The 20,408-nt window shown below is 41.1% G+C and overlaps 1 long non-coding RNA gene across 2 annotated transcripts in view; it reads left to right on the top strand.

Annotated features, from left to right (window-relative positions):
* The window catches only part of LOC120721455, a 44,459-nt gene that overhangs the window by 11,779 nt on the left and 12,272 nt on the right, over positions 1-20,408 (top strand). The window contains exons 1-2 of one of the 2 annotated variants that reach the window (XR_005693170.1): positions 7,793-18,333; positions 18,921-18,993. This is a non-coding gene — a long non-coding RNA (uncharacterized LOC120721455). Of the gene's footprint in view, positions 1-7,792; positions 18,334-18,920; positions 18,994-20,408 lie in introns of those variants that run through there. The other variant, XR_005693168.1, reaches the window with a different exon arrangement.

Below are 20,408 nucleotides of genomic sequence, written 5' to 3' on the forward strand. Positions count from 1 at the left end.
GTGGCTGATGCTGGGCTGATGGTAACCAGACCAGACTGATGTGCACATGGAAAAGAAATCACTGCTGTAATGTCACGCATAAACAAAGCCTATTTTCTAAACCTTGCCATGTTTGCTTGAAACATCATAGAGCTGAGCGTTTTCACATTGCCAGAACAATGAGCCAACTCCAAAACAGCAGCGTGGGCAAACCTTCTTTTCTTTCACATTTACGTAAATATTTTCCCTAAACTTACAAAAATATGATTAGACAGAAACATCTTCTTTAAAAATAGCACTTTTGCTGCATTAATGCTTGAAATAAAAAATGACAACATAAAGATAAAATCAAATCTTTTCAATTGGAATTGTAGTTAAATTAAAAAATAAACCCAAATATACTGCACATGTTAGGTGTTTATTATTCTGTCATATAAATGGTTGTATTTTTGTTTTAGAAAAAGAAAAAAGAAAAACCACGGCCTTCCTGCAAAGGAAAACCAGAGTTAAAGTACTAGTATTTTTTTGTGTGCGTATTTTTATTTACTTAACAAATATATTTTTGTTTTATATATCCAGAAATAACAGGAAATGCATTGCCTTATAAATAAGTGAGCCAACACAGCTCATTGCCCCAGTTATATATGTTTGTTAGTATATTTGTACTCGCGCCCCAAAGGCCCATTTCTGAGCCTGGACAAACCCTGTAATATCTTCTAAATTGCCCTAAATGTTGTGAGGATTACTTTAATTTTCTGCACTATTAGGCATTTTACCTCAAGAAATGTGTCTGAAAGGCTTTGTGACATTTATTCTGATGATGTTAAATTTCTGGTTTAGTCTGTTCGCTTCATCTTCATTCCCTGACTCAGCAGCCAACTCCCAGAGAAAGTTCAGATTTTCTATATTTTTGGATTATTTCAGGCAAAAACAGCTTTTTCAGACCGACTGCTGCATGCGGCACTCCATCGTCTGCTCGTCAGAATGAGGTGGCAGGTTTTGAGCTCCTGTGCTCATCTGCAGTTAAGAACCTTGCCAACTGAAACACCCCCACTCCCACACACACACACCCCACCCCACCTTCTATTTGGGGGTCTCTGACTCCCCTCCCCTCATCCCTCCTGGTAATAGATGGCCTCCTCGCTTTGAGCTTGAGCCCACCTTTAAACAGCTAGACAGGACTGGGGTTTGTCTCGGGCCAAGCGGTGGAGTGGAACAATAGGAGTGTGTGACATTGTCTGGTGTGTGTTAGGAGACCGACGTCTGTCTGAAACATACGTACAAACACGTGATGGCGTTCTCTTCACACAGCTGCCTTTACCTGTGCCTGCCAGGTAGCAGAGAGGGAACACGGGACATCCAGGGTATGCACATCTGCACATTTTTTCCTCTTTTTCTTTTTAAGCCACTGCCGTTTGTCAAACGTGGCTTCGTGCCGAGGCGTCCGTCTCTACATCACGTTCATTGCCGTTTCCATGCTTCCCGCTGTTTGTCTTTGACGACAAACCCTTTGTCTGGCTGAAGCCTTTAACACAGAGGGGCTGGGATGGAGCCTCCGTGGATCTGTTCTTATGCCTGTGTACGTGTTTGTGTCCATTCACGATAGACCATCTCTGAATATGTGTGTGTTTTTGATTCATAAGCTGCTAGGACAGACTGCAGCATTGACCTTGGCTTCGTTGAAATGTGTGTGAGGAGAGCATTTATGCGTGTGTGAAAGGAGTTTTTTCTTTTTTATTGTTCTGTCTAAAAGTGCTTATGATGCCACGATTCCTGTTATCTGCAGAAAAGGAGCATGTAGAGTTCTCCCTGCAAATCTGTTTTCCCTGCAGTGGCTCCATGGGACAAGGATCTTGTAGATTTCTCTTTTCTTTTCTTTTTTTTTGCTTTAGCATATTCTGCATTCATATGGAAATAAGGGGCAGATGAGGGACAGAATCTCACATCAATTTGATTGGGCCATGAATAGCTGCCAGTGTGTTTGGACTGACCCAGCGCTGCCTTAAAGGCACTGCCCAGCCTCTGCTCTAAGACCGCAGAGCCGAGCACATTTTCAGCTGCGACGCACACGTGTTCGTCCACACACACGCGCTTCCACCAAAGATGAAAAAGCAGATGCTCATAATTGTACTCATACAATTAGTTACACTCGAGCACTTAGGAAGACAGAACGCTGTCTCATTCTCTGTCACTGTCTCTGTTTTGCACATATACAGACAGCCACGCCAGATCCCAGGGAGACGTTAGTGTCGCAATACGCTCGTCTTTTTTTTTCTTCCTTTCTCGCAAATCCTTTTTTTTCTTTTTTATTAAATCCTCACTCACCCTCTTTTTCCCAGCAAAACGGATGTCATGATGATGGGCCTCCTTTAGCATTATTAAGGAAGTTTGACTTTATGCTTCCATTTAGTTTTGGGCCAATGAAAGATGCTTAAAATATTTTATTACAATATTTCCCTACATCTTACAATTAAACAGGACAAATAGATGTCTGTTTACATAAATGCAGAGTTAGAGTTGCTGCAGTTAAAACACAAATATAATTTTCCATGTGAAATATAAAATATTTCACATTAAAAAAGAAAAGAAAATTTTAGCTTTAAGGTTTTTGTGGTTTTGTGTTATGTAATACTGTAACCCTGAGAAAATGCACAGGCATCGGTTGGATTAAGGTAATATGCTTTTTCTACGCTGTCTGTGAATTAATATTGTATGTGAGGAGTCCCGTTTCTAATAAATTTTGAGTGTGTTTCCTTCCCGGGCACGTCTGGTACAATGGGCCTCCCAGACCGAACTATTGCAGTTGGATCTAGCAGCAGGAATCCATCAAACAAGATTTGTCTCGGTGGATATGCTGGTTTTGTGCTCAAGAATTAGAGCCCACCACCCATATTCAACCCTGGTCTGAGTTACTTTGTCCTTTATCAAACTAGACAGTCCCTGAAAGCGTGGCTGTAGAGTTTTAATTCATTTAGTAATGCATCGTCTCTCTCTTTTTTAAAATAATGTTTTTAAAATATGATAACTGCAATTAGGCTTATTTCAATAACATAGACATTTTAAAAAATAAAATCAAGTAGATAAAGTAGAAAGAACCGATTCATTGTTCTTACTCGGTTTTATTAGGATATTAAAAGATTTTTTCACAAGTATTCAGCACCTACTTTAAGATAAATTAATAACATTTATTTAAAAAATTTTTGTGCTTAATATTTAACCTGAAATTAAACTTTTTTTGCTATTACATGTCCTTCATGAAAGTATTTGTTCTGCTGCTGTGCATTTCATCTGCTAGATTATCTTCGCTTTCTCCCTGGTGGCTGTTTTGTTCTGTTTTCCGAGTTTATGGTTAAATTTAGGCAGAGTTAAATATTTTGCCTGCTGAAGCATGGCATGTCCGCTTTAACACCAAGGTCCAGCCTCTGTCTGTTAAAAGAGCAATGTGTTGAAGGAGGGCCTCAGTGTGTGTGCGTGCTGTTTTGTCTCTCCATTAGCACCCATTCAGAGACAAAGAGTTAGAGGAGCAGACGATGGGCTTGTTAACACACAGGCATTAGTGAATTAGTGTGTGTCTTTGTGAGGGAGGGGACACTCCTCTAGTGTTATGGGGCTTTCACCACCGATACACTACACTCCAATACCACAAGTGTCCAGCCACTGAATAGGGAGGATTTGTTGCTGCACACCTAATTAAATAGTGCTTTGGGTAGTGGTTGTGGTGAGGGGCCCTTTGTTCCAGTCCACCTTCTAAAGCACCTTGGAAAGCTTAGTGTTTGACTTTGGTGACAGTGGAGGTTAGACCCAGCCTCTCTGTGACAAATGCAGCAGCTGCCTTTCATATACGATGATCATAGCTGGGACCTACAGACATGCCCAGCGAATTGCTGCACATTTTTAACTTAATCACCCAATTAATAAAGTGATTGATTCATTAAAAAACAAAAGAAATGTGAGTTTGTTTGTTTTTCCCTCCCACAGTGAAAATGTAGTGAAACAATGTGAGATAGATGACAGAGTGAAAATGTTGTGGATCTGCTTAGTCTTGTAGGTTTTGAGCAGGACTGACTGCAGGGGGGTGAGGAGATTATGATGCCCTCTGCTTTGTGTAGCAGCCTATGGGCTTGACCTGAGGGAGGGAGACTTTGTGGCCCTGAGAAGGGACAACACATCTGAAGTCGGTTCAGAGTTTGCACTTTCTTTTGGATAGAATCTAGATTTGGGGTGGTAACTGTTCTCTAAAGTTATATTATTACAGTTTATATAGAATCCAGTGTAATCTTTGTGTTATTGTTTGTTTCTCTGTAAGTTAATTATTAAAGTTTTTGCCATCACCTGATATTTTAGTGACTAGGAATTGGTCACGTTTCTCCCCTTGACAACCCTAAAAGAATAGCATTAGCTAGCACACAAGATAATATGATATTTCCCTCAGTCCACCTTTAATTTATGACAGTGGTAATCCTCATTGCTTCTGTTCTCCTGTGCACAGCTGACATTAAAGTGAATGGTAGTTTTTTTTAGATATGTAAGCTGCAGTCACAATCTCTTACAGGAATATCTGACAGGGTCACTCAGCGATCGAGGGGTTTTTGGTTGTTTGGTTAGCTCTGCTGCCTCATCATGAGCTGTGAGAGCAGACGTGGTGGAGCAGCACTCTGGCATTCAGCTGCCACCGATTCCAGGCAGGACGATGGTGATGGTGGGTTGCTGGTTTACCTGTGTGTTCCAGGAAACATCTGCCAAAGCTGCTGTTTGGTTGAGTGTGTGCTGGTAAATGTGTGGTGCAGAGAAATCAGACGCATTTATTTATTGTCTCATTTACTGCCAGTTGTTCTAGTATGAACAGTGGAAAAATGATTTGCTTTTGGATTTCAGATGATAGAGAAGAAACACACACACACACACACACACACACACACACACACACACACACACACACACACACACTTGATCAAAAGGAATAAAAAATGTTTTTCTGTTTTTATTTCATCATGGGGTATTTTGACATACATTCCAGAAATAATTGATTTAAAGAATTCAAAAAATATTTTAACTTGAAGGAAAAATATATAAAAGGCTTCCCTGACGTATTTATTTTCACATTGTTTCATAATTCTGTTGTGTCTTTTTAAAGATTGGATCGTGTTAGTGCGTAACACGAGACGGGAATGTTGAGCTTGTCTTTGTGGCAGATTTGGCCGACTTGTCCCCGTCACTGTGTCGTATAAAGGTTCAGTGAAGAATCCCCTCCCCTCCACCCCATGGTCCCATCTCTGCCATTGTTCCTGCTAACATCAGTCAGCTCTGTTTTCTACATGCAGCCTTTTTTTTTTGTTTCATATCCAGGATGAATAATGTCCTTTTTATTTTCAGGCCTTGTCTCATGTTATTTATCTAGTTTATCTTCCCTTTCAGATTATGTTTAATGTAAAAAACAATTAAATGAAAATGAATTTATGTTGCATATTTTACTCTTTTGTAATTTTTTAAAATGTTTCCTAAATAAGATTGAAAATAAATTATAATTTTTTAAAGCAATTTAATAATTTTGAAATTATAACATTGTATCTGTAGTGAGATGTTTATCACGCAGTTAGCAGCTATTATTTGTTTCAATCAACATTTTAAGAGTTATTCTTGTTAGTTTAATTTTTTGTCACAACATAAACTGGAACTGAGTTTTAATCATAGAAACCCAGACTACAGAGGAGATGCACTGTTTGCAATCAGCTGGCAAACTGCTTTTTTTTGTCTGTTTAATTATAACATTTAATTTCACATGAAAGCAGATTTTTCTTCAAGCAGGGCGAGACCTCCAGCTGCTCTGGTTCTGTGCTGTTAGGATGTGGGCTCTGGCAGCAGCGGTATTTTTGGAGGAAGGCCCGGTAGTCGCTGTGGGATCAGCCTCAATTGTTGTGCGAACACAATGCCTTTGCGTCCTTACTTCACTGCTTCTTTTGCTTTGCTTCCCCTGCCTTTGAATTTGCTCATTTTCTGCCCTGTTTTGTTCCCCCCATCGCCCCCTTTGATTGGCCCCTACATAGCAACTTGTCACATGGAGCGTGTAGTCTATAACTGCTCCTCTCTGAACCTTTTGCTTTTTAAATTCAATGCGAAGTGGTACATTTCTGCACTTAATTTTTGTAACATGTTTTATCCAATTAAATGCAGTTAGAAAAATTCTTTTAGCATTAACTGTTTTTAAGTATTGTTTTTAAACATTTAAAATATTTTAAAAAAGATGTTAACACAATTAAATACAATTCAAACCACTTATTAATAATGTTAAATCAAAAATAAATTATTGTAAAATAAGTACATGAGATAAAAAAATCTAACAATTACTTTTCTACTTTCAAAATAAAAAATAATCAAATAAAACCATAAACCCATATGTGAAATAACAAAATGAGTTTTTCTTTATGAATCACAACAATCACCTTATATGACTGTACAATGCTGATATGTTGACATTGATCGTGCCACCTTTTACTGTCATCAAGCCTCTCACTGCCTTCTCTCTTTGGCCCAGTCAAGTGCACATATGCTCATCCATAACCATTTACTGCAGCAGTTCAATATGTAAACACACACACACACACACACACACACACACACACACACTTGACGTTAATAAAAGCACATCGTTTTTAGCTGCCTTCACATAATGATTGTATTTAATTAATTACCAGGACTTGACAGGTCGAGTGGTTTTGACTTGAAATCATATTGTCATTGGGTCTAATAATGAGCCAAGTAATGCAGTAATGTATGTGTTACTTAATTTATTTATTTTGTACGTACAGCTAATTCCTCAGAATATAACTGAGCAGTTCATATTTTTTCAATTTTCTATTTTCTATAGTTGTTTTGTTCCTTTACATATGACTGGAGTCATTCATGTAAATAGTTTATATTTGTTTTACAAATGTTGCAATTGCATTAAACAATTAATATTTATGTGCTTTATGTCTATTTATAAATTTTAGTTGCAGATTTTTTCGATTCAACCAATTTTCCTTTTTGTTTTTTTTTATTTTTAGACAAAGTTTTTTTTTGCAGAAGTTTAATTAATTAATAACTAAAAATTCATTTGTAATCGTAGGACGCTAATATAAATATAATACTAGAGAATACTATAGAAATCAAGCATGTTGGATCATCCAGTGATCAGTGAGGGGTGAAGAAAGCAACTCAGCTCTTTTCTGCATTCATCACTTTAGCAAAATACCAGACCACATCAGGAATAAACTTGGCAACAACTGTTAAAGATGACATTTTCTTTGCAAAAAAAAAATATATATATATATATATATATAATTATAAGGATAGATAGATATTCTTACAAGTATTAAGAAAAGGAATCACAGCTCTGGGCCCACAACACAAACCTGAGAAGAGAGGGGAAAAAAATGCTGGCTAAGCTATCCGTTTCACACACGCGGGGACAGAAGGTTCGATATTCATTCGATCGATGAATGAAAAGGCACAATGGCAAAATCGGACAGGCTCCTTTTCAAATCCACGTCTCCAGTGTCCCCCCCCCACCCACCCACCTCTCCCTGCCGCCCCTCCACAGTCTGCAGTCGCTGGGCGGCTGGTGTGGCAAACAGAGAGAGAAAGAGAGAGAGGGGAGAGCAAGGGTTACATCAAGGCTGCTCTCTGGACCGTGCAAACAAGTCTAGACCAGTGACCTGTTCAATGGCTCCTTTTGAGGAGTGGGGCAAGTTCGGTCAGAGCGAGGAGAAAGGCAGGCACAGCCTCTTTTCACTGCCGAAGCAGCTCACAGCTCGCGATCGACAGGAGGTAAGGAGGGCCGGGAGGGCAGGCATCTGCTTCCATGGTTACAGGCCGGGTATGGGGACCCTACAATTGAGGAAGCTCCGTTCTCATGCTCCCACAGAGGCAATGTCACGCATTTTAAAAATGCGTCAGGCCGGGGCGAGGACCACATCCACCAGCGGCAGAGTCGCTCTTTCAGTGTGGAAATAAAATGATAGCACGTCTGTTTGAGGGGTGCAAAAAGAGTGTGTGGGGGGGGGCCTTTGGGATGGGGGTGGCAGCATGTGCTTGGAAAAGAAAGAAATGCGTCACATGATTGAAATCCTAATTCAAAGTAAGGTGTTTGTTTTTTTCCCGCGAGCTGCAGTGATTTTCACAAATGCGCCCGATGTGTGTTTTTAGCGGCTTTGGTGGTGAAATGATGTGGTTTGGTACAAGTTCGTGGCACAAATGATTTATCCTCAGAGGGAGCAAAGGTCAAGGTTTATATGGTCCGATATCTTAATGAGGATTCTCCCAAAGCAGCAGAAAAATGGAAACAAAATAACCTTTTTTTAATTTCTTCCCCAGGAAAGACGTTTTCATTTATTTCTTTTTTTTTCCTTTCTTTTTTTTTTTTTTTGCCAGTGATTTCAAATTCAAATCAGCTCTAGTGAAATGTGCATATTTGTTACTTTAGCACAACGTGTGTGTGACGGTTTTGGATTGCAAACCAGTCAAATGTGAGGAGTCACATCTGTCTGTTTATTTGTTGATTTGTTTGTGTTTGGGCACAAGCTGTGTGTGCGTGTCTGTGTGCTCGTGTGCACACGTGCGTGTGTGCTGAGTTGAATGGATGCTTTGGGCTTTTCTTCACGAAGGCGGGGTGTGTTGGAACGTTGAATTTGGTCATGCAGCTGACGCTTTACCCCTTAAAACACTCCAAACAGAATGAACAGATGGCCGGCCCTCAGGAAGGGCTCGGGGCGTTGGATTTGCTCTCAGACCGTGGGAAAGTCTTTGGCTGACTTCACCTGCTCGGGGAGCTGATGTGACTGGATTAAACGGCAGTGAAAGAAATGAGAAATTAAAACTAACACAGAGCACGGTGCACGGAGCTTTGTACGATTGCGAGCATTTGACTCACATCTTGTTTAGGAGTGGAAAAAAGGGACAAACTGAGACCCGCAGAAACTGATTCAGTGTTTAAATTTAGAGCTTTTAAACACAACAAACATGCTTTGTATATTGTTATTTTTCTTTGTATGTGTGCAAAGGAGAGCAGGGTGGATGGGTTCAGTTTTTTTTTCATATGTCTTTGTAATCCTAATTGGAAACAGTTGATCCTCAGTTTGTTGAGACATTAGACATGATGTTTGGCCATCTCACCCTCTGCTTTTGATCATCTCTGTCTCAGAGAGACAGCCATGTGCAGGCTTTGATTTATTGTTATTAAAAAAGAATGGGGCTGTTTGTCAGCCTTCCATCTGATTGATGCTAAGATGCATGCACACTTCAATTTAATACTCTTAAAAAGAAAAAAAAGGCCCACGTCTGTGCACTTAATGGCTCATTAATTATGTGTTTGAATGTGCAATAAACTTAGATGGATTATCTGCACTGAAAGGTTGTGTTTTGTTCATTTCATTTAATGTGTGGATGCTGGAATTTATACAGAAGCCACTTAAGGATGTGCTGACAGGTGTGAAACTCCATTTCAGACCTCACGAATGAATCATCGAAAACAAAAATCACTGCCACAGCTGAGATAATGATGGGTGTAGCGTGATGTCCGGACAGGTAGCTCTTTATTCACCGCTCAAGGATTCACTTCCGTGATCCGATTGCAGCTTTCGGCAAAGGAGCAAAACGCAAAAAGATGGTGTCCTTAGGCTTTGTGATTACCAGCAGGATGATTTTTTTCTTTCTCCCACAGTTTTTATTGGTAGTGGTTTTACTTGTGGCAGGGACTTCAATAGATATAGAAAATTAATTTGACAAGTGTCTTTGCACATGGTAAATATTTGCCATATTGTTGTATTTATGACACCAGTTGAGTCATTTCCAAATGTCAACTGATAACCACAAGAATCCTTGGTTGGTGTTAGTCCAAGTGCTTTGCTCTCAATGAAATACTCCATTTCAGTTAAACTACAAAAAAGTAGAGTGCATAAGAGTTCAATTTAGGCAAGAGTCAAGTGATCTCCATCTGAGAAGTGGGAAGGGAGGAGTTGTTGGGTAGTGGAGGAGGCTGTGGAGGACTAATCAGATGTGTTTATGTGCTGAGCAGCGTAGTCAGTGTTAGACAAGAAATGTGAACTTGACTACAGAGAGCCTTTGGGACTATAGGTGCATGTGCTCTTGAGATTTAGCCAAAGTTGGGTTATTTCTGGAAAGGGGTTTGCACCATAAGGATTAGGTCATCCGGTTGTATATTCCATATTCATTTGGAAGACGTGCCCTAGCGGAGCAGCGATGATGTGACAGCGTCGACAGCAATTAAAAAGAAATGGTTGTTTCTTTCTCTCCCTTTTTTTCTTTTTCAAGCTCTCGACCCAATCGGTCCAGCTAAGCACTTCATTCAACAAGAAGTGATGTTCCAGCTGTTTTTTTCTCCCTCTAATTGCATACGTGCGAGCTCATCTCTGCCTCTCAAAAATGTCTCATCTAAATTCAAAAAGTTCAAGAAAATACATTTTTCTGTGTGACTGCAGAGCCGCGGAGCATTGATAGAGCTGGGCTCTGACACTGGACCAACACTAATTGGGTTACTAGAGCTCGTTCCCTATTCGCTCATACCCTATATATAAATACACACTAAGAGACATTTTGTGCTCCGGCCTGGCTGACCTGTTCACATCATGGTTTATTTTTATAGTGGTAATTTGCCATTGGCCTGATGGTTTGGTTTCAGAGGCCCACATCATTAATCATGGAGGGCATTACTACAGTGTAATTACACTTTCTCTCAGTGAACCCGCAACATATAACGCAAACACAGTTAGCTGCAAAGTATGCTCGGCACAACGGCAGGAGAGGGCTGCTGTGTCTGTATTGTTAAAATATTGCACTCTAGTTTCGAATAGAAAAGAACGAGTTTAAAGGGTATCAGTGTGCTCAGAAAATGCAGTGGTCAAAATCCCGCTGTGGGTGCGTTTGTAGAGAGCGGCTGTGTTTCACCAGTAACTGTTGCTCATGATTGACTACAGTGGAACATCCTCTTAAGGAATGTTGTTTGAAGGTGGTGTTAAGAGCTTAAGAGTTGACAATAATTAAAACCACAAACACGCCAGGAAACAAATGGAAGTATGCATGTGTGCTGTGGGGGGGTTAACGGGTAAGTTGGAATCAGTGACAATGCCGTATAACCCCTTTAAGATCATTATTCCGCACAAAATGCACCCCCGGGGTGTGTGACACATTTGTGAATGGGCTCTTCCGCGGGATTTAACGGGTTAACAGCAGACAAAGGGAGCTGGGACCATGTAACCCAGCAGGGGAGACCCCAGTGGAAACACCAGGCTGCCTTATAATCCTCATGCTGTCCCATCCCGTTTGCTCTGCTCTGCAATCACAGATGACTGACATGCACCCTGTAAGTCGACATGGCTCTGGGGTGAGAGGAGCCACGTGTTTTCAGCTGGTCTCGGCAGAATTTCCTCCACCAACTCTCTCTCACACACACACACACACACACACACACACACACACACACACACACACACACACACACACACACACACCTCCAGGCTGTGTCAGCACACCTCACGCTTTTGTCCAAGTTGTCAATGAAAAATGATAATTAAAGACAAATGCTTTGATTCCCAGTGGATGGACATGAACTTTGGACAGATGCCTGTCTTTATTGTCTTGACCAGCTGCATGTGATTTCATGCTGTAAGCCCTGATCTAGCACACATATATGGAAGCATCATGCAGTCTATTGTAGGGCAACGTGTGCTGTAAGGATCTGGTTGTGTGCTGGAGATCATAGAGGCCAAGCAGAATAAATCCAGTTCATAATACAGCGTTACAGATGTCAGTTCCACTGATGTTTGCGGTACATCTTTTGCGTGTTATATTTGGCCAGTTACAGTCTGACTTTTTTCTAATATCATAGCCTTTTCTGTCTGAATGAGCAACTGCATTCTGTTAAAAAAGATAAATTGTGGCAGCTTTATTTTCTTTGATTAGAGCCTGCAGAGATGTGGTTTTTCACTGGTAAAAGATCTTTTTGTTTTCAGGCAGTGATTCAGGCTAAAATGTGTATTTAATTCTCGTCTTTCAAATGCACGGCCATGTTTCACTCGTTCAAAACATCGATTTTCACTTTCTTTGTGAGATTATGAAGCAGTTTAGGTCAGTAACCCACATTTCATTGTTAGCAAACTATCTGGAGAGGTTCTGTTTGTCGGCTCAAGGTATTTTAACTAACTTTAGTATTCACGTTCTGCACTGCACAAGCATCGCTATGCAGACATATCTTGAAAACTCAATTTGGTTTAAACCAAAGGCTCAAACGTTTGCTGTTGTGGTGGATTGTCATGAGAAATATGGTGATATAATAATATTTTGGGCATTATTTTCTATTTGACAAGAAGTAATTAACTGCTTGAGCGTTGTTAATTATGAGAGGGGATATGACAATCCGAAACTTGTAATGTTTGCTCATTTGAAATTATTCACCCAGAGAAACGGACGCGGCTGTTTCTCGTAGGATTTCTGGAGCGTAACGGTTTCAAGCTACTGTTTGACCTTGCTGCTCTTAAGGTGCACCGTGGGCATCTTTAGATTCCCGACATGTTTCCGGACCCACTCAGATGTTGCTCGATTACCCCTTAATGGTCATTTTCTTTGGAAGGCAGGGCTGATTCACCTGCTGATTTACCTGCTAGTCCCCGGCTTTATTTGCCACAATAAGAGCCGTGAAGGCTTCCAACTGTCTGGTACCCGACTGTGAGCGAAAGTCATCTGAGCTCCAATAGCCATTTAAAAATCATCAGATATTAATTCCTCTCCTCTTGCTTTTGAGTTTTCAGCTTATTGACTGGTACCTCCTAATTGTGTCTGATTGTTTTGCAAGGGCCTAATTAAGGTCTTGAATCAGCAATCATTTTTCCATAGTCCTATACTAATTCCCGTAATTTCCAGTGTTCTCCTTCCCATTGTCAGACGATTGCTTTGATAATGAGCGGCTGTGCAGGGGGATTATCTTGGAGAAAGCATTTGGTGAGGACACACAGAGAAAAGGTATCATTATGATAACTGCTTTCTCTGCCTCCTAAATGAGAAGTCATCCTTAAAGTAGTCGATTACGGTCTGCACCTCTAGAGAAAGCCTGCGCAAAATTATTTGTGCCATATAATGTTCTGAGGTTCTGTGAAATTTGCACACCTGTCTCTATGATATTATGTGGCACAAAGAAGCATCTATAACTACAACACAGGACTGAACGGTTTCTGTAAGAGATGTACCAACCTCAAACTTAAACTAATAAACAATAGCAGCGTCGCCCTTTGTGTCTCCTTCAGGGTGAAGTGTTTTGGATATTTTGTTTACGAGTCCCTTCAGTTATAGCTCACCTGCACTGATGTTGTGCCTGATAATTTCCCTTAGTAGCAGTAATGCACCTACATATAAATGTTCCTTTGCTTTTTAATGTTGAGCACATAGATCATAGCACACAGCGTCTTTCTAGTGAACGACAACATGAATGACGCGATGTTAAAATGTTCTGAAAAGCCTGTAATGATCAGAGAATGTACTGAAGTACAAGTTAATCATTTTAAAGCTGTTCACACTGTGTGAATCATATTTTAAAAGGTGGCTATATTTTAAAAACTGATTGGATTTTTTGAACCGGATTTTTAATAGACATCAACATCTGTGACAAATCACATAAATGTTCACCAGCTCATCAGTGATTAGACCATTAGGGTTCAAACATTAGTGTATTTCTTTGAATGACAACACGTTTGCTTAGTGCTCTTTCCATCAGTATGTAAATGGTAACCTGAGCCTTTCGTGTCTCTATTGTTTTTACCATCTGAGCAGCCTGATAGGAGACAGCGGTAATTAAAGCACGGGGGCGGGCCGTGAGGGGAGCCAAACGCACAATAAAAACCTTCTGTGAGATTCCAGGACGAAGGTGCCACGCAGTCCGATCCATTTTAATTGTCGTTTGAATTAATTTGAGAACGCTCAGGTCGATTAAAAAGATGCATTCCTCCGGCTGCGCGTGATGTCATATTCATTGATCCGTAGAGGTTACTTTATGCAGTCGTGTAGGATACGTTTATGCTTCTGAAACTTGGCCGTTTGGAATTCATTAGCTATTGATCCCTGTTAGCGATGGTAAACGCAGGGTCTGATAGCAGCCTTGTCTGAAGCCAGGTAATCAATTCAGTGCCATTCAGAAAACAAATGCCCTTTTACTTTATTATTGTTCTGCATCAACATTTGATACTGCAGCAAAAAAAAAAAAAAACACCCACTCATATCTCTGTCACAGAGTAACTTTGAATTTACTGTTTATGTGTCGAGCTTTTCTTCTGCCTTTGCGTTCTTTTCCCCTCTTGAGTTTGTACGAGGTTCGGTTGTCTCTGCACAGCCTCTTCCTCTCTCCTCTGCTCTCACTGACTGATTCTTGTCCTCCATCCATGCCTCCTTGCGCACTGATTGGCTGCCTGTTAGTCAGTTGCAGCCAATAAGCCATTTTGAAAATCTCAGTGTTTAGTCTGGTGCTAGGCAGTAGGATCAACAGACAGGTGGGTCGGGCAAAGTCATTGCCGTGGCTGGCTGCACAGAAAAGCTGCGTTAGCTTTTAAAGCAACATTACCCTAAGTTAATAGTAACACGGCAGTATTTCTGTAATCCCAAACAGGTTAGCCCATGTTTGTGAGCAACTGCTATGTTAAGCCCCAATGCTCAGACGCATGTGCTCGACTCTTTCTTTTGGCTTTTCTGCCTAATTAAGCTGAATTTCTTATTGCTCCTTACACATACATGTGTTTGCCTGTGTCGTAGCAGCAGTAGCAGGTTTCACACGCCTGACCATGTTGCTTTCAATTCACTTGTTCATATCAGCTAATTGGCTTTTTTTAAGTCATCTTATTCCTTTGTCAGTCCTTGTAGCTGAACGCTGAGAAAGAGGCGCCAGAGCAGGGCACAGTAAGATGAGGCCTCTCTACAGGGGAAACAGAGAAAAAGTAAATCCTGTGTACTGCCTCGACTCTGTTCGCTTTCTTTGCCAGTAATAGTGTGCAGGGTGTTTTCCCAGTATACTAAAACACTCAGCAAACAGAGCTATCCAAAAATATTCCATGCACAATGTTAGATTTCAATATTTGGGCTTTTTATTGGGTTCTTGTCCTTGGCAAGATCAAGTCTCATACTCAGACACAATGAAGTGGCTGGATGGGTACGTTTCATTAATGCGAACTGCACAAACTCTGTCTGGATTAACCTGTTGACTGTTTTTCTGTCACGGCTTGAGGCAACATTAAATTAATGGAGATAAGAGCTTTGAGCCAAAAATAACCCCCTGTCTCTGGTGTGCCTGCAGAGAATAAAGTAGCACAAATTATCTTCCTGCTTAGTTTTGGCTGCCAGTATGCAAAGTTTTGGTAAAGATAACAAAACGTATAGTGTTTTATACACTTTGAAAATGCCAGGTTTCTAAATGAATAGCTGCTTAACACAGCTTTTACATTTTCAGGCTTATAAAGATGTAATACTTATTTTTTCCTTCACAAAAGGATGTCTCAGGTGGAGGCTGGTTTGGTCGTCATAACCACTGATATAGTGTTTGTGTACCTACACAGATGTATGTTGCCTTCACAGTATAACAGGGTTCCCATCAGTGTATAACAGGACATTCGATAAAAACAAACACTAGCTTTTCTCAGCCTTTCTTATATCCTCGCACATGTAAATCATGTCGTTTCCTCCCCCGCTGACTTTATTGCATTGTCGATGACAGTGTTGATTTTTTCCACCCCTGTCTGGTTGATAATGGTACGTTCCATACCCAAGGGAAGTCCTTCAAACCCCCAACCCTCTGGTTCTCATTTGAACTTTGACCCTGGCCTTCTGCCTTTCAGGACATGAACTGACCCCCTCATTGGGGGAATGTTTTGGCTGAGCGTGGCTGACGTATCAGATGAGGCGCTCAGGTGGCCGCATGGCCATTTTCTTCTACATCGCAGAGCTAGCTGTCTCGTAGGTATGCAGACCAGTGCAAAGTATGTATTTGCACTTATTTTTCCCTTTCCACAACATAGTATGTGTGAGAGAGTTGTGACATTTTGAAATGGATGTTGTGTGGTGGTTAATAAAGATGACCTAATTATGGAGAAAGATGAAAACGGCACACAGCAGTTTCTCCAAGAAGAACATTAGGATGCCGCCTTTTCCTATCAGTAAATAGCACCGTCAGATCTAAGTGAACGGTCTGAATTGTCGACAGAGAAGTGTCGACGTTTGTGTGCTTGTTTTGCACCAGCGAGGTGTTGACTGCACACGATTTAATAAATGTAACCACATTAGATTCTGATGATAGCGTTGCACAAGTTAGACAACAGGTGTAGCACGCTGCTGTCCTTCTTCTTTCTGTTTCCAGGGATTTAATCAAGTGAAGGTGAGTTGTTTGCTACAGGCTGCTCTTGATGACAAATAATGGGGGGAAACACACATTAATCTTCAGCTCAGAACAGACTGCTTACTGGCATTACAATCCCATTACACCGGCATCTTTGATGTTGATCTATCGGTTGGAGCCTGATCGAAGTGTTTGCTCAACGTTTATTCTGTACCGTCGTGTCAGTGTGGTGTTTCTGACTTGGTCTCATTTGTCACGAGAATATGAAATGGGTAACATTAAAAAACAGATCATTTCTTGTTTTGTGTTTTTATTTGCATGCATCTGCAAATGTTTTGTGCCTCTCCTCCACCTGTGTTCTTATCACGCTGTCTTCTCTAAATTTGATTCTGTTTTTCTTCTTTATTTTAATGCCAGTTTGAAATTGTCCTTTCTTGCAGCAGGTCTACAGTTATAACTTCAAACGATGTCCTAATCCACTATGAAAATGAGCATCATATAATTTAAATAAAGGCTAAGATATGCACAGAAATATTTTATATGTTGCCGCTGCATCTTACTGTCTTATCCATCCATACTGGTGAACTTTTCTTTGAATGACTGCTACACTGTGGAAACGAAGGTTTTAGATTATGTGCAAAATGTGAAGTATTTCTCCACATTTTGTGTTAAATTAAAGTAACACGGTGATTGAAAATACAGAGGTCGGGAGTCATTGCTACACTGATCGTTTCCTTGAAGTCAGAGCTGAGCAAGTAAGGCAGATGCTCAACAGTCTGGCGTTAAGCTGAGTGAGGAGGCCGGCGTGTGAGATGCTCTCAGCACAGAACTGTAGTGTGGTCTCTGGCAGATACCTTTCTCTTTAGTGAGTCACAGGTCTATGACATATGCTTGTGTTACGGTAACAAACCACCTGACTGTGCTTGGCTACTTTTCTGGCTAAACTGCAGAAGCGTGCGGCACAGGAAAACACGCTGCTGATGATGCATGAGCGATTGATACACTATATCCCAGCGTGTAAGACAGAGCTCGTCTCGTCTGCTTCAAAAAAGAACATTGCAGAAGTTTGCAGAAGATTCCTTATACTACCGAGTGTCCTTTTTTATGTTTTTTAATACTTTCCAGCAAAGCCACATAAAGTGTTTTATTTGATGTGCGACGAATTTGATCCAGTGTTTGTGTTTACTGAAAGAGCTCACATGATTTTGATGAATAGCGTTTTAAAACAGCAGCATGTGAACTTTATTTCAATCAGGAGGTGCAGTGTGAGCGTGTCGTCAGTTTGTCATGTATCTAGACGATTTTATTTACTTTGTCAAGAAAAACGAAAAATCTGGCATCAGCACTGAAATCTTAAGCAACCAGCACGCCCATGGAGTTGACTTTGGAAGGCGATAAGCATTCCTGCTCCACTCCATATTAGCCCGCAGTGCTCGTGTGTTGGGCAGCCTGCCAGGTAGAGGTTGCTATGGCTTCTAACACCGCCCTTTACACTTCCTAACCCCCCCACCCCCTCCCAGAAGGTGCGAGATTTTGGGAGGGGGCAGGCCACGCTTTGATTTAGACAAAAGATGTCTTTACAGTGTCAGCAGAATACTAACTGGGAATGCTGTGGCTTTCTGGTAGGAAATCATGTGATCTTTCCAGCCAAGGTTTTGTGATGGTGCCAGGCGAGGCAGAGGGAGAGAGAGACTCACACACGGAGGGAGAAAAGGGGAAAACTTTGAATAATGATGCCAGCAAATCATTTTTATACAATTTTTTTCTCTTCTACTTTGTTTCGGAGAAAATGGCGGACAGCACATCGCTGAACTGAAGCCGTGATTTCAGTGAGCTCAGTTTAGAAGTGTGCCTCGGTCTTTTCATCATTCCTCCATTTAGCAAAGTAATAAACCAATGGTCCTAGCACCCACTGCGCATAGCTCACACCCAAGTAGAAAGTGTGGATACAGAAAGATAGAAACATAAAGTCTGACAGAATAGTAGAGACGTAGGTAAGTGGCATTTTCTGTTCTCTTATCCCAGGTTTTCCTTTGTCGCACTGCGGCCGTAGGAATATTCTGTTGTTTGTGGCTCTGTGGCACTGGCACAGTTAATGGTAGCTGACCGTGGCATGCTTGATTACACTGGCATCCCTCTCAGGCTCTGCTCTCTGCTCTCTGCTATCCGCGGTCTTGACTAAGTTGAGCTAAGCTCTCACCACAGCCACATTGCTGTTGGCCAGGAGGAGGACCGCTCTGGCAATTCTGTGGGCTAGTTTGGGATACAAGTCCACAGCAGATTGTTGTTATTATTATGGATTTAATTTTGTAGCTGGGAACTGCAGAGACATATGACACTCCCAAACTGAGGCACAGAAACTTACCGATATACACACATTTGTGTTTGTGTTTTTCTTCTTTCCCGTGTGGATGTGATGTTGTCAGAACAGTTACTGACATGTAACTGTGAACCTTTTTTTTTCTTTTCTCACAACGATAAGAGTCATTGTTAAAAGTGAATCGTAGCATTAAGCTGCAGGTCCTGGCAGATGCAAAGCATTGTGTGGTATTTAAAAGCAATTCTCTTTTCCTGTTTTTAGAAAAATAAATGGCCACCCTAGAGAACCCACTGGCCCAGCGACCCATCCTCAGAGCAAGATGCAGCCACGATGGGTAAGTTACCACAATGCTGTCACCATCTGTTTGATGAACTTTGATCGTGTGGGGCGAATGTCTTGCTGCTAGCTGCGGTGTATTCACTGGCACTGCCGTGATCTGCATGAACGCCAGTGTTCAGCACACGCGTCCTGCTTTTTTACACCTGTGTTGCTATAGCTGCGAGACAGTATTAGTCCTTTATTGAATTATTTTGCTACTTTGGCCATAACCATTTGGCACAAACCCGTAGATCCGATCTTGTGGCGAATCTGACAGCACAAGCTCGCCTCTGTGGGTCTTTGTCATTGTGGTGCGATCGTCGTGCTTGAACCTTTTTTTTTCTTTAATAATTTAGGTTTTAAACTGCTCCATATATTAATAATCAATCTTTCTCCAAGCGTAAACCTGAAATGTGGTGATAGTGATGAGACACAGTTTGGCTTGAGGATGACTTTATTCAGTACATAGATGAGAGGAACCCTAGTTGAAAATGTGTGCATCCGGGTTGAGGTAGTAGGTTGTATGGTTTAGAATTACACCCTGGGAGTTAACTGTACAACCTTCTAGCTTTCCTTGGAGTACACGTATGACATCAGTTTGCAGTTTGAACATGCAGCACCTCTAAAGTGATGCTGATCTTTAGAATAATGTAACTCTGGCTCACATGATGTTTTTGTTTCATGGCGGGCCTGCCAGCTCACTATGGCCCTGCTAGAGTTCTAGTTAGAACACATTGTACTCAGGCTTACTGCTTTTCTTCATCTGCCTTTTAAGTTCTAACATATTCAATCCTGATAAAAGATGTTAGGAGTTGCTCCAGTTATAAACAGTTGTGAAATTCAGTATGAGTTAAACAGGGTGCTAAAATATAAAAATATGCCATATTGTCTTATTTTGAAGTGCTTTCTACTCGCTGAGGTGTAATTGCGTGGTGGAACCTATTTCACACGGTGATGGCCTCGTGTTTCAAACCGCCGCTTCATCTTTGCGGCCTAGTATTACACGTCGGCCTTTTTATTCAACACGGCTGTGGCGTCTTTCTAATGTGTGCTGCGTGCCAAATATTATGATACACAGAGGGTTCGCTGTAAACACAAAGTATAAAATATAATAATCAGACTTGTTATATTTAGCAGATGCTCTGTGATTGCCATTTGCACACACATTTTGCACAGCTGACTCAGGTTAGGTCTAATTGACACACCTAACACTTCCTAAAACTGTCTACCAAACGCAGCCCCACTCTATTATTGCAGTTGGATGTTTATAGGTTGTTGCCAAGTCTTGTGATACATTGTCCACAGTTCCATACTATGTGCATTTGTGATATGAGGTCCAGTTTCAGGTTGAAGCTTGCCTCAGCGACACTAGAGTCTTTGTTTACTGTGGACTTGTCCACTGACTGACTGCGTCAGACTACATCTGTGTCT

Source organism: Simochromis diagramma, unplaced genomic scaffold (genome assembly GCF_900408965.1).
Source record: "Simochromis diagramma unplaced genomic scaffold, fSimDia1.1 OVJJ01000123.1, whole genome shotgun sequence".
Taxonomy (NCBI): Eukaryota; Metazoa; Chordata; class Actinopteri; order Cichliformes; family Cichlidae; genus Simochromis; species Simochromis diagramma.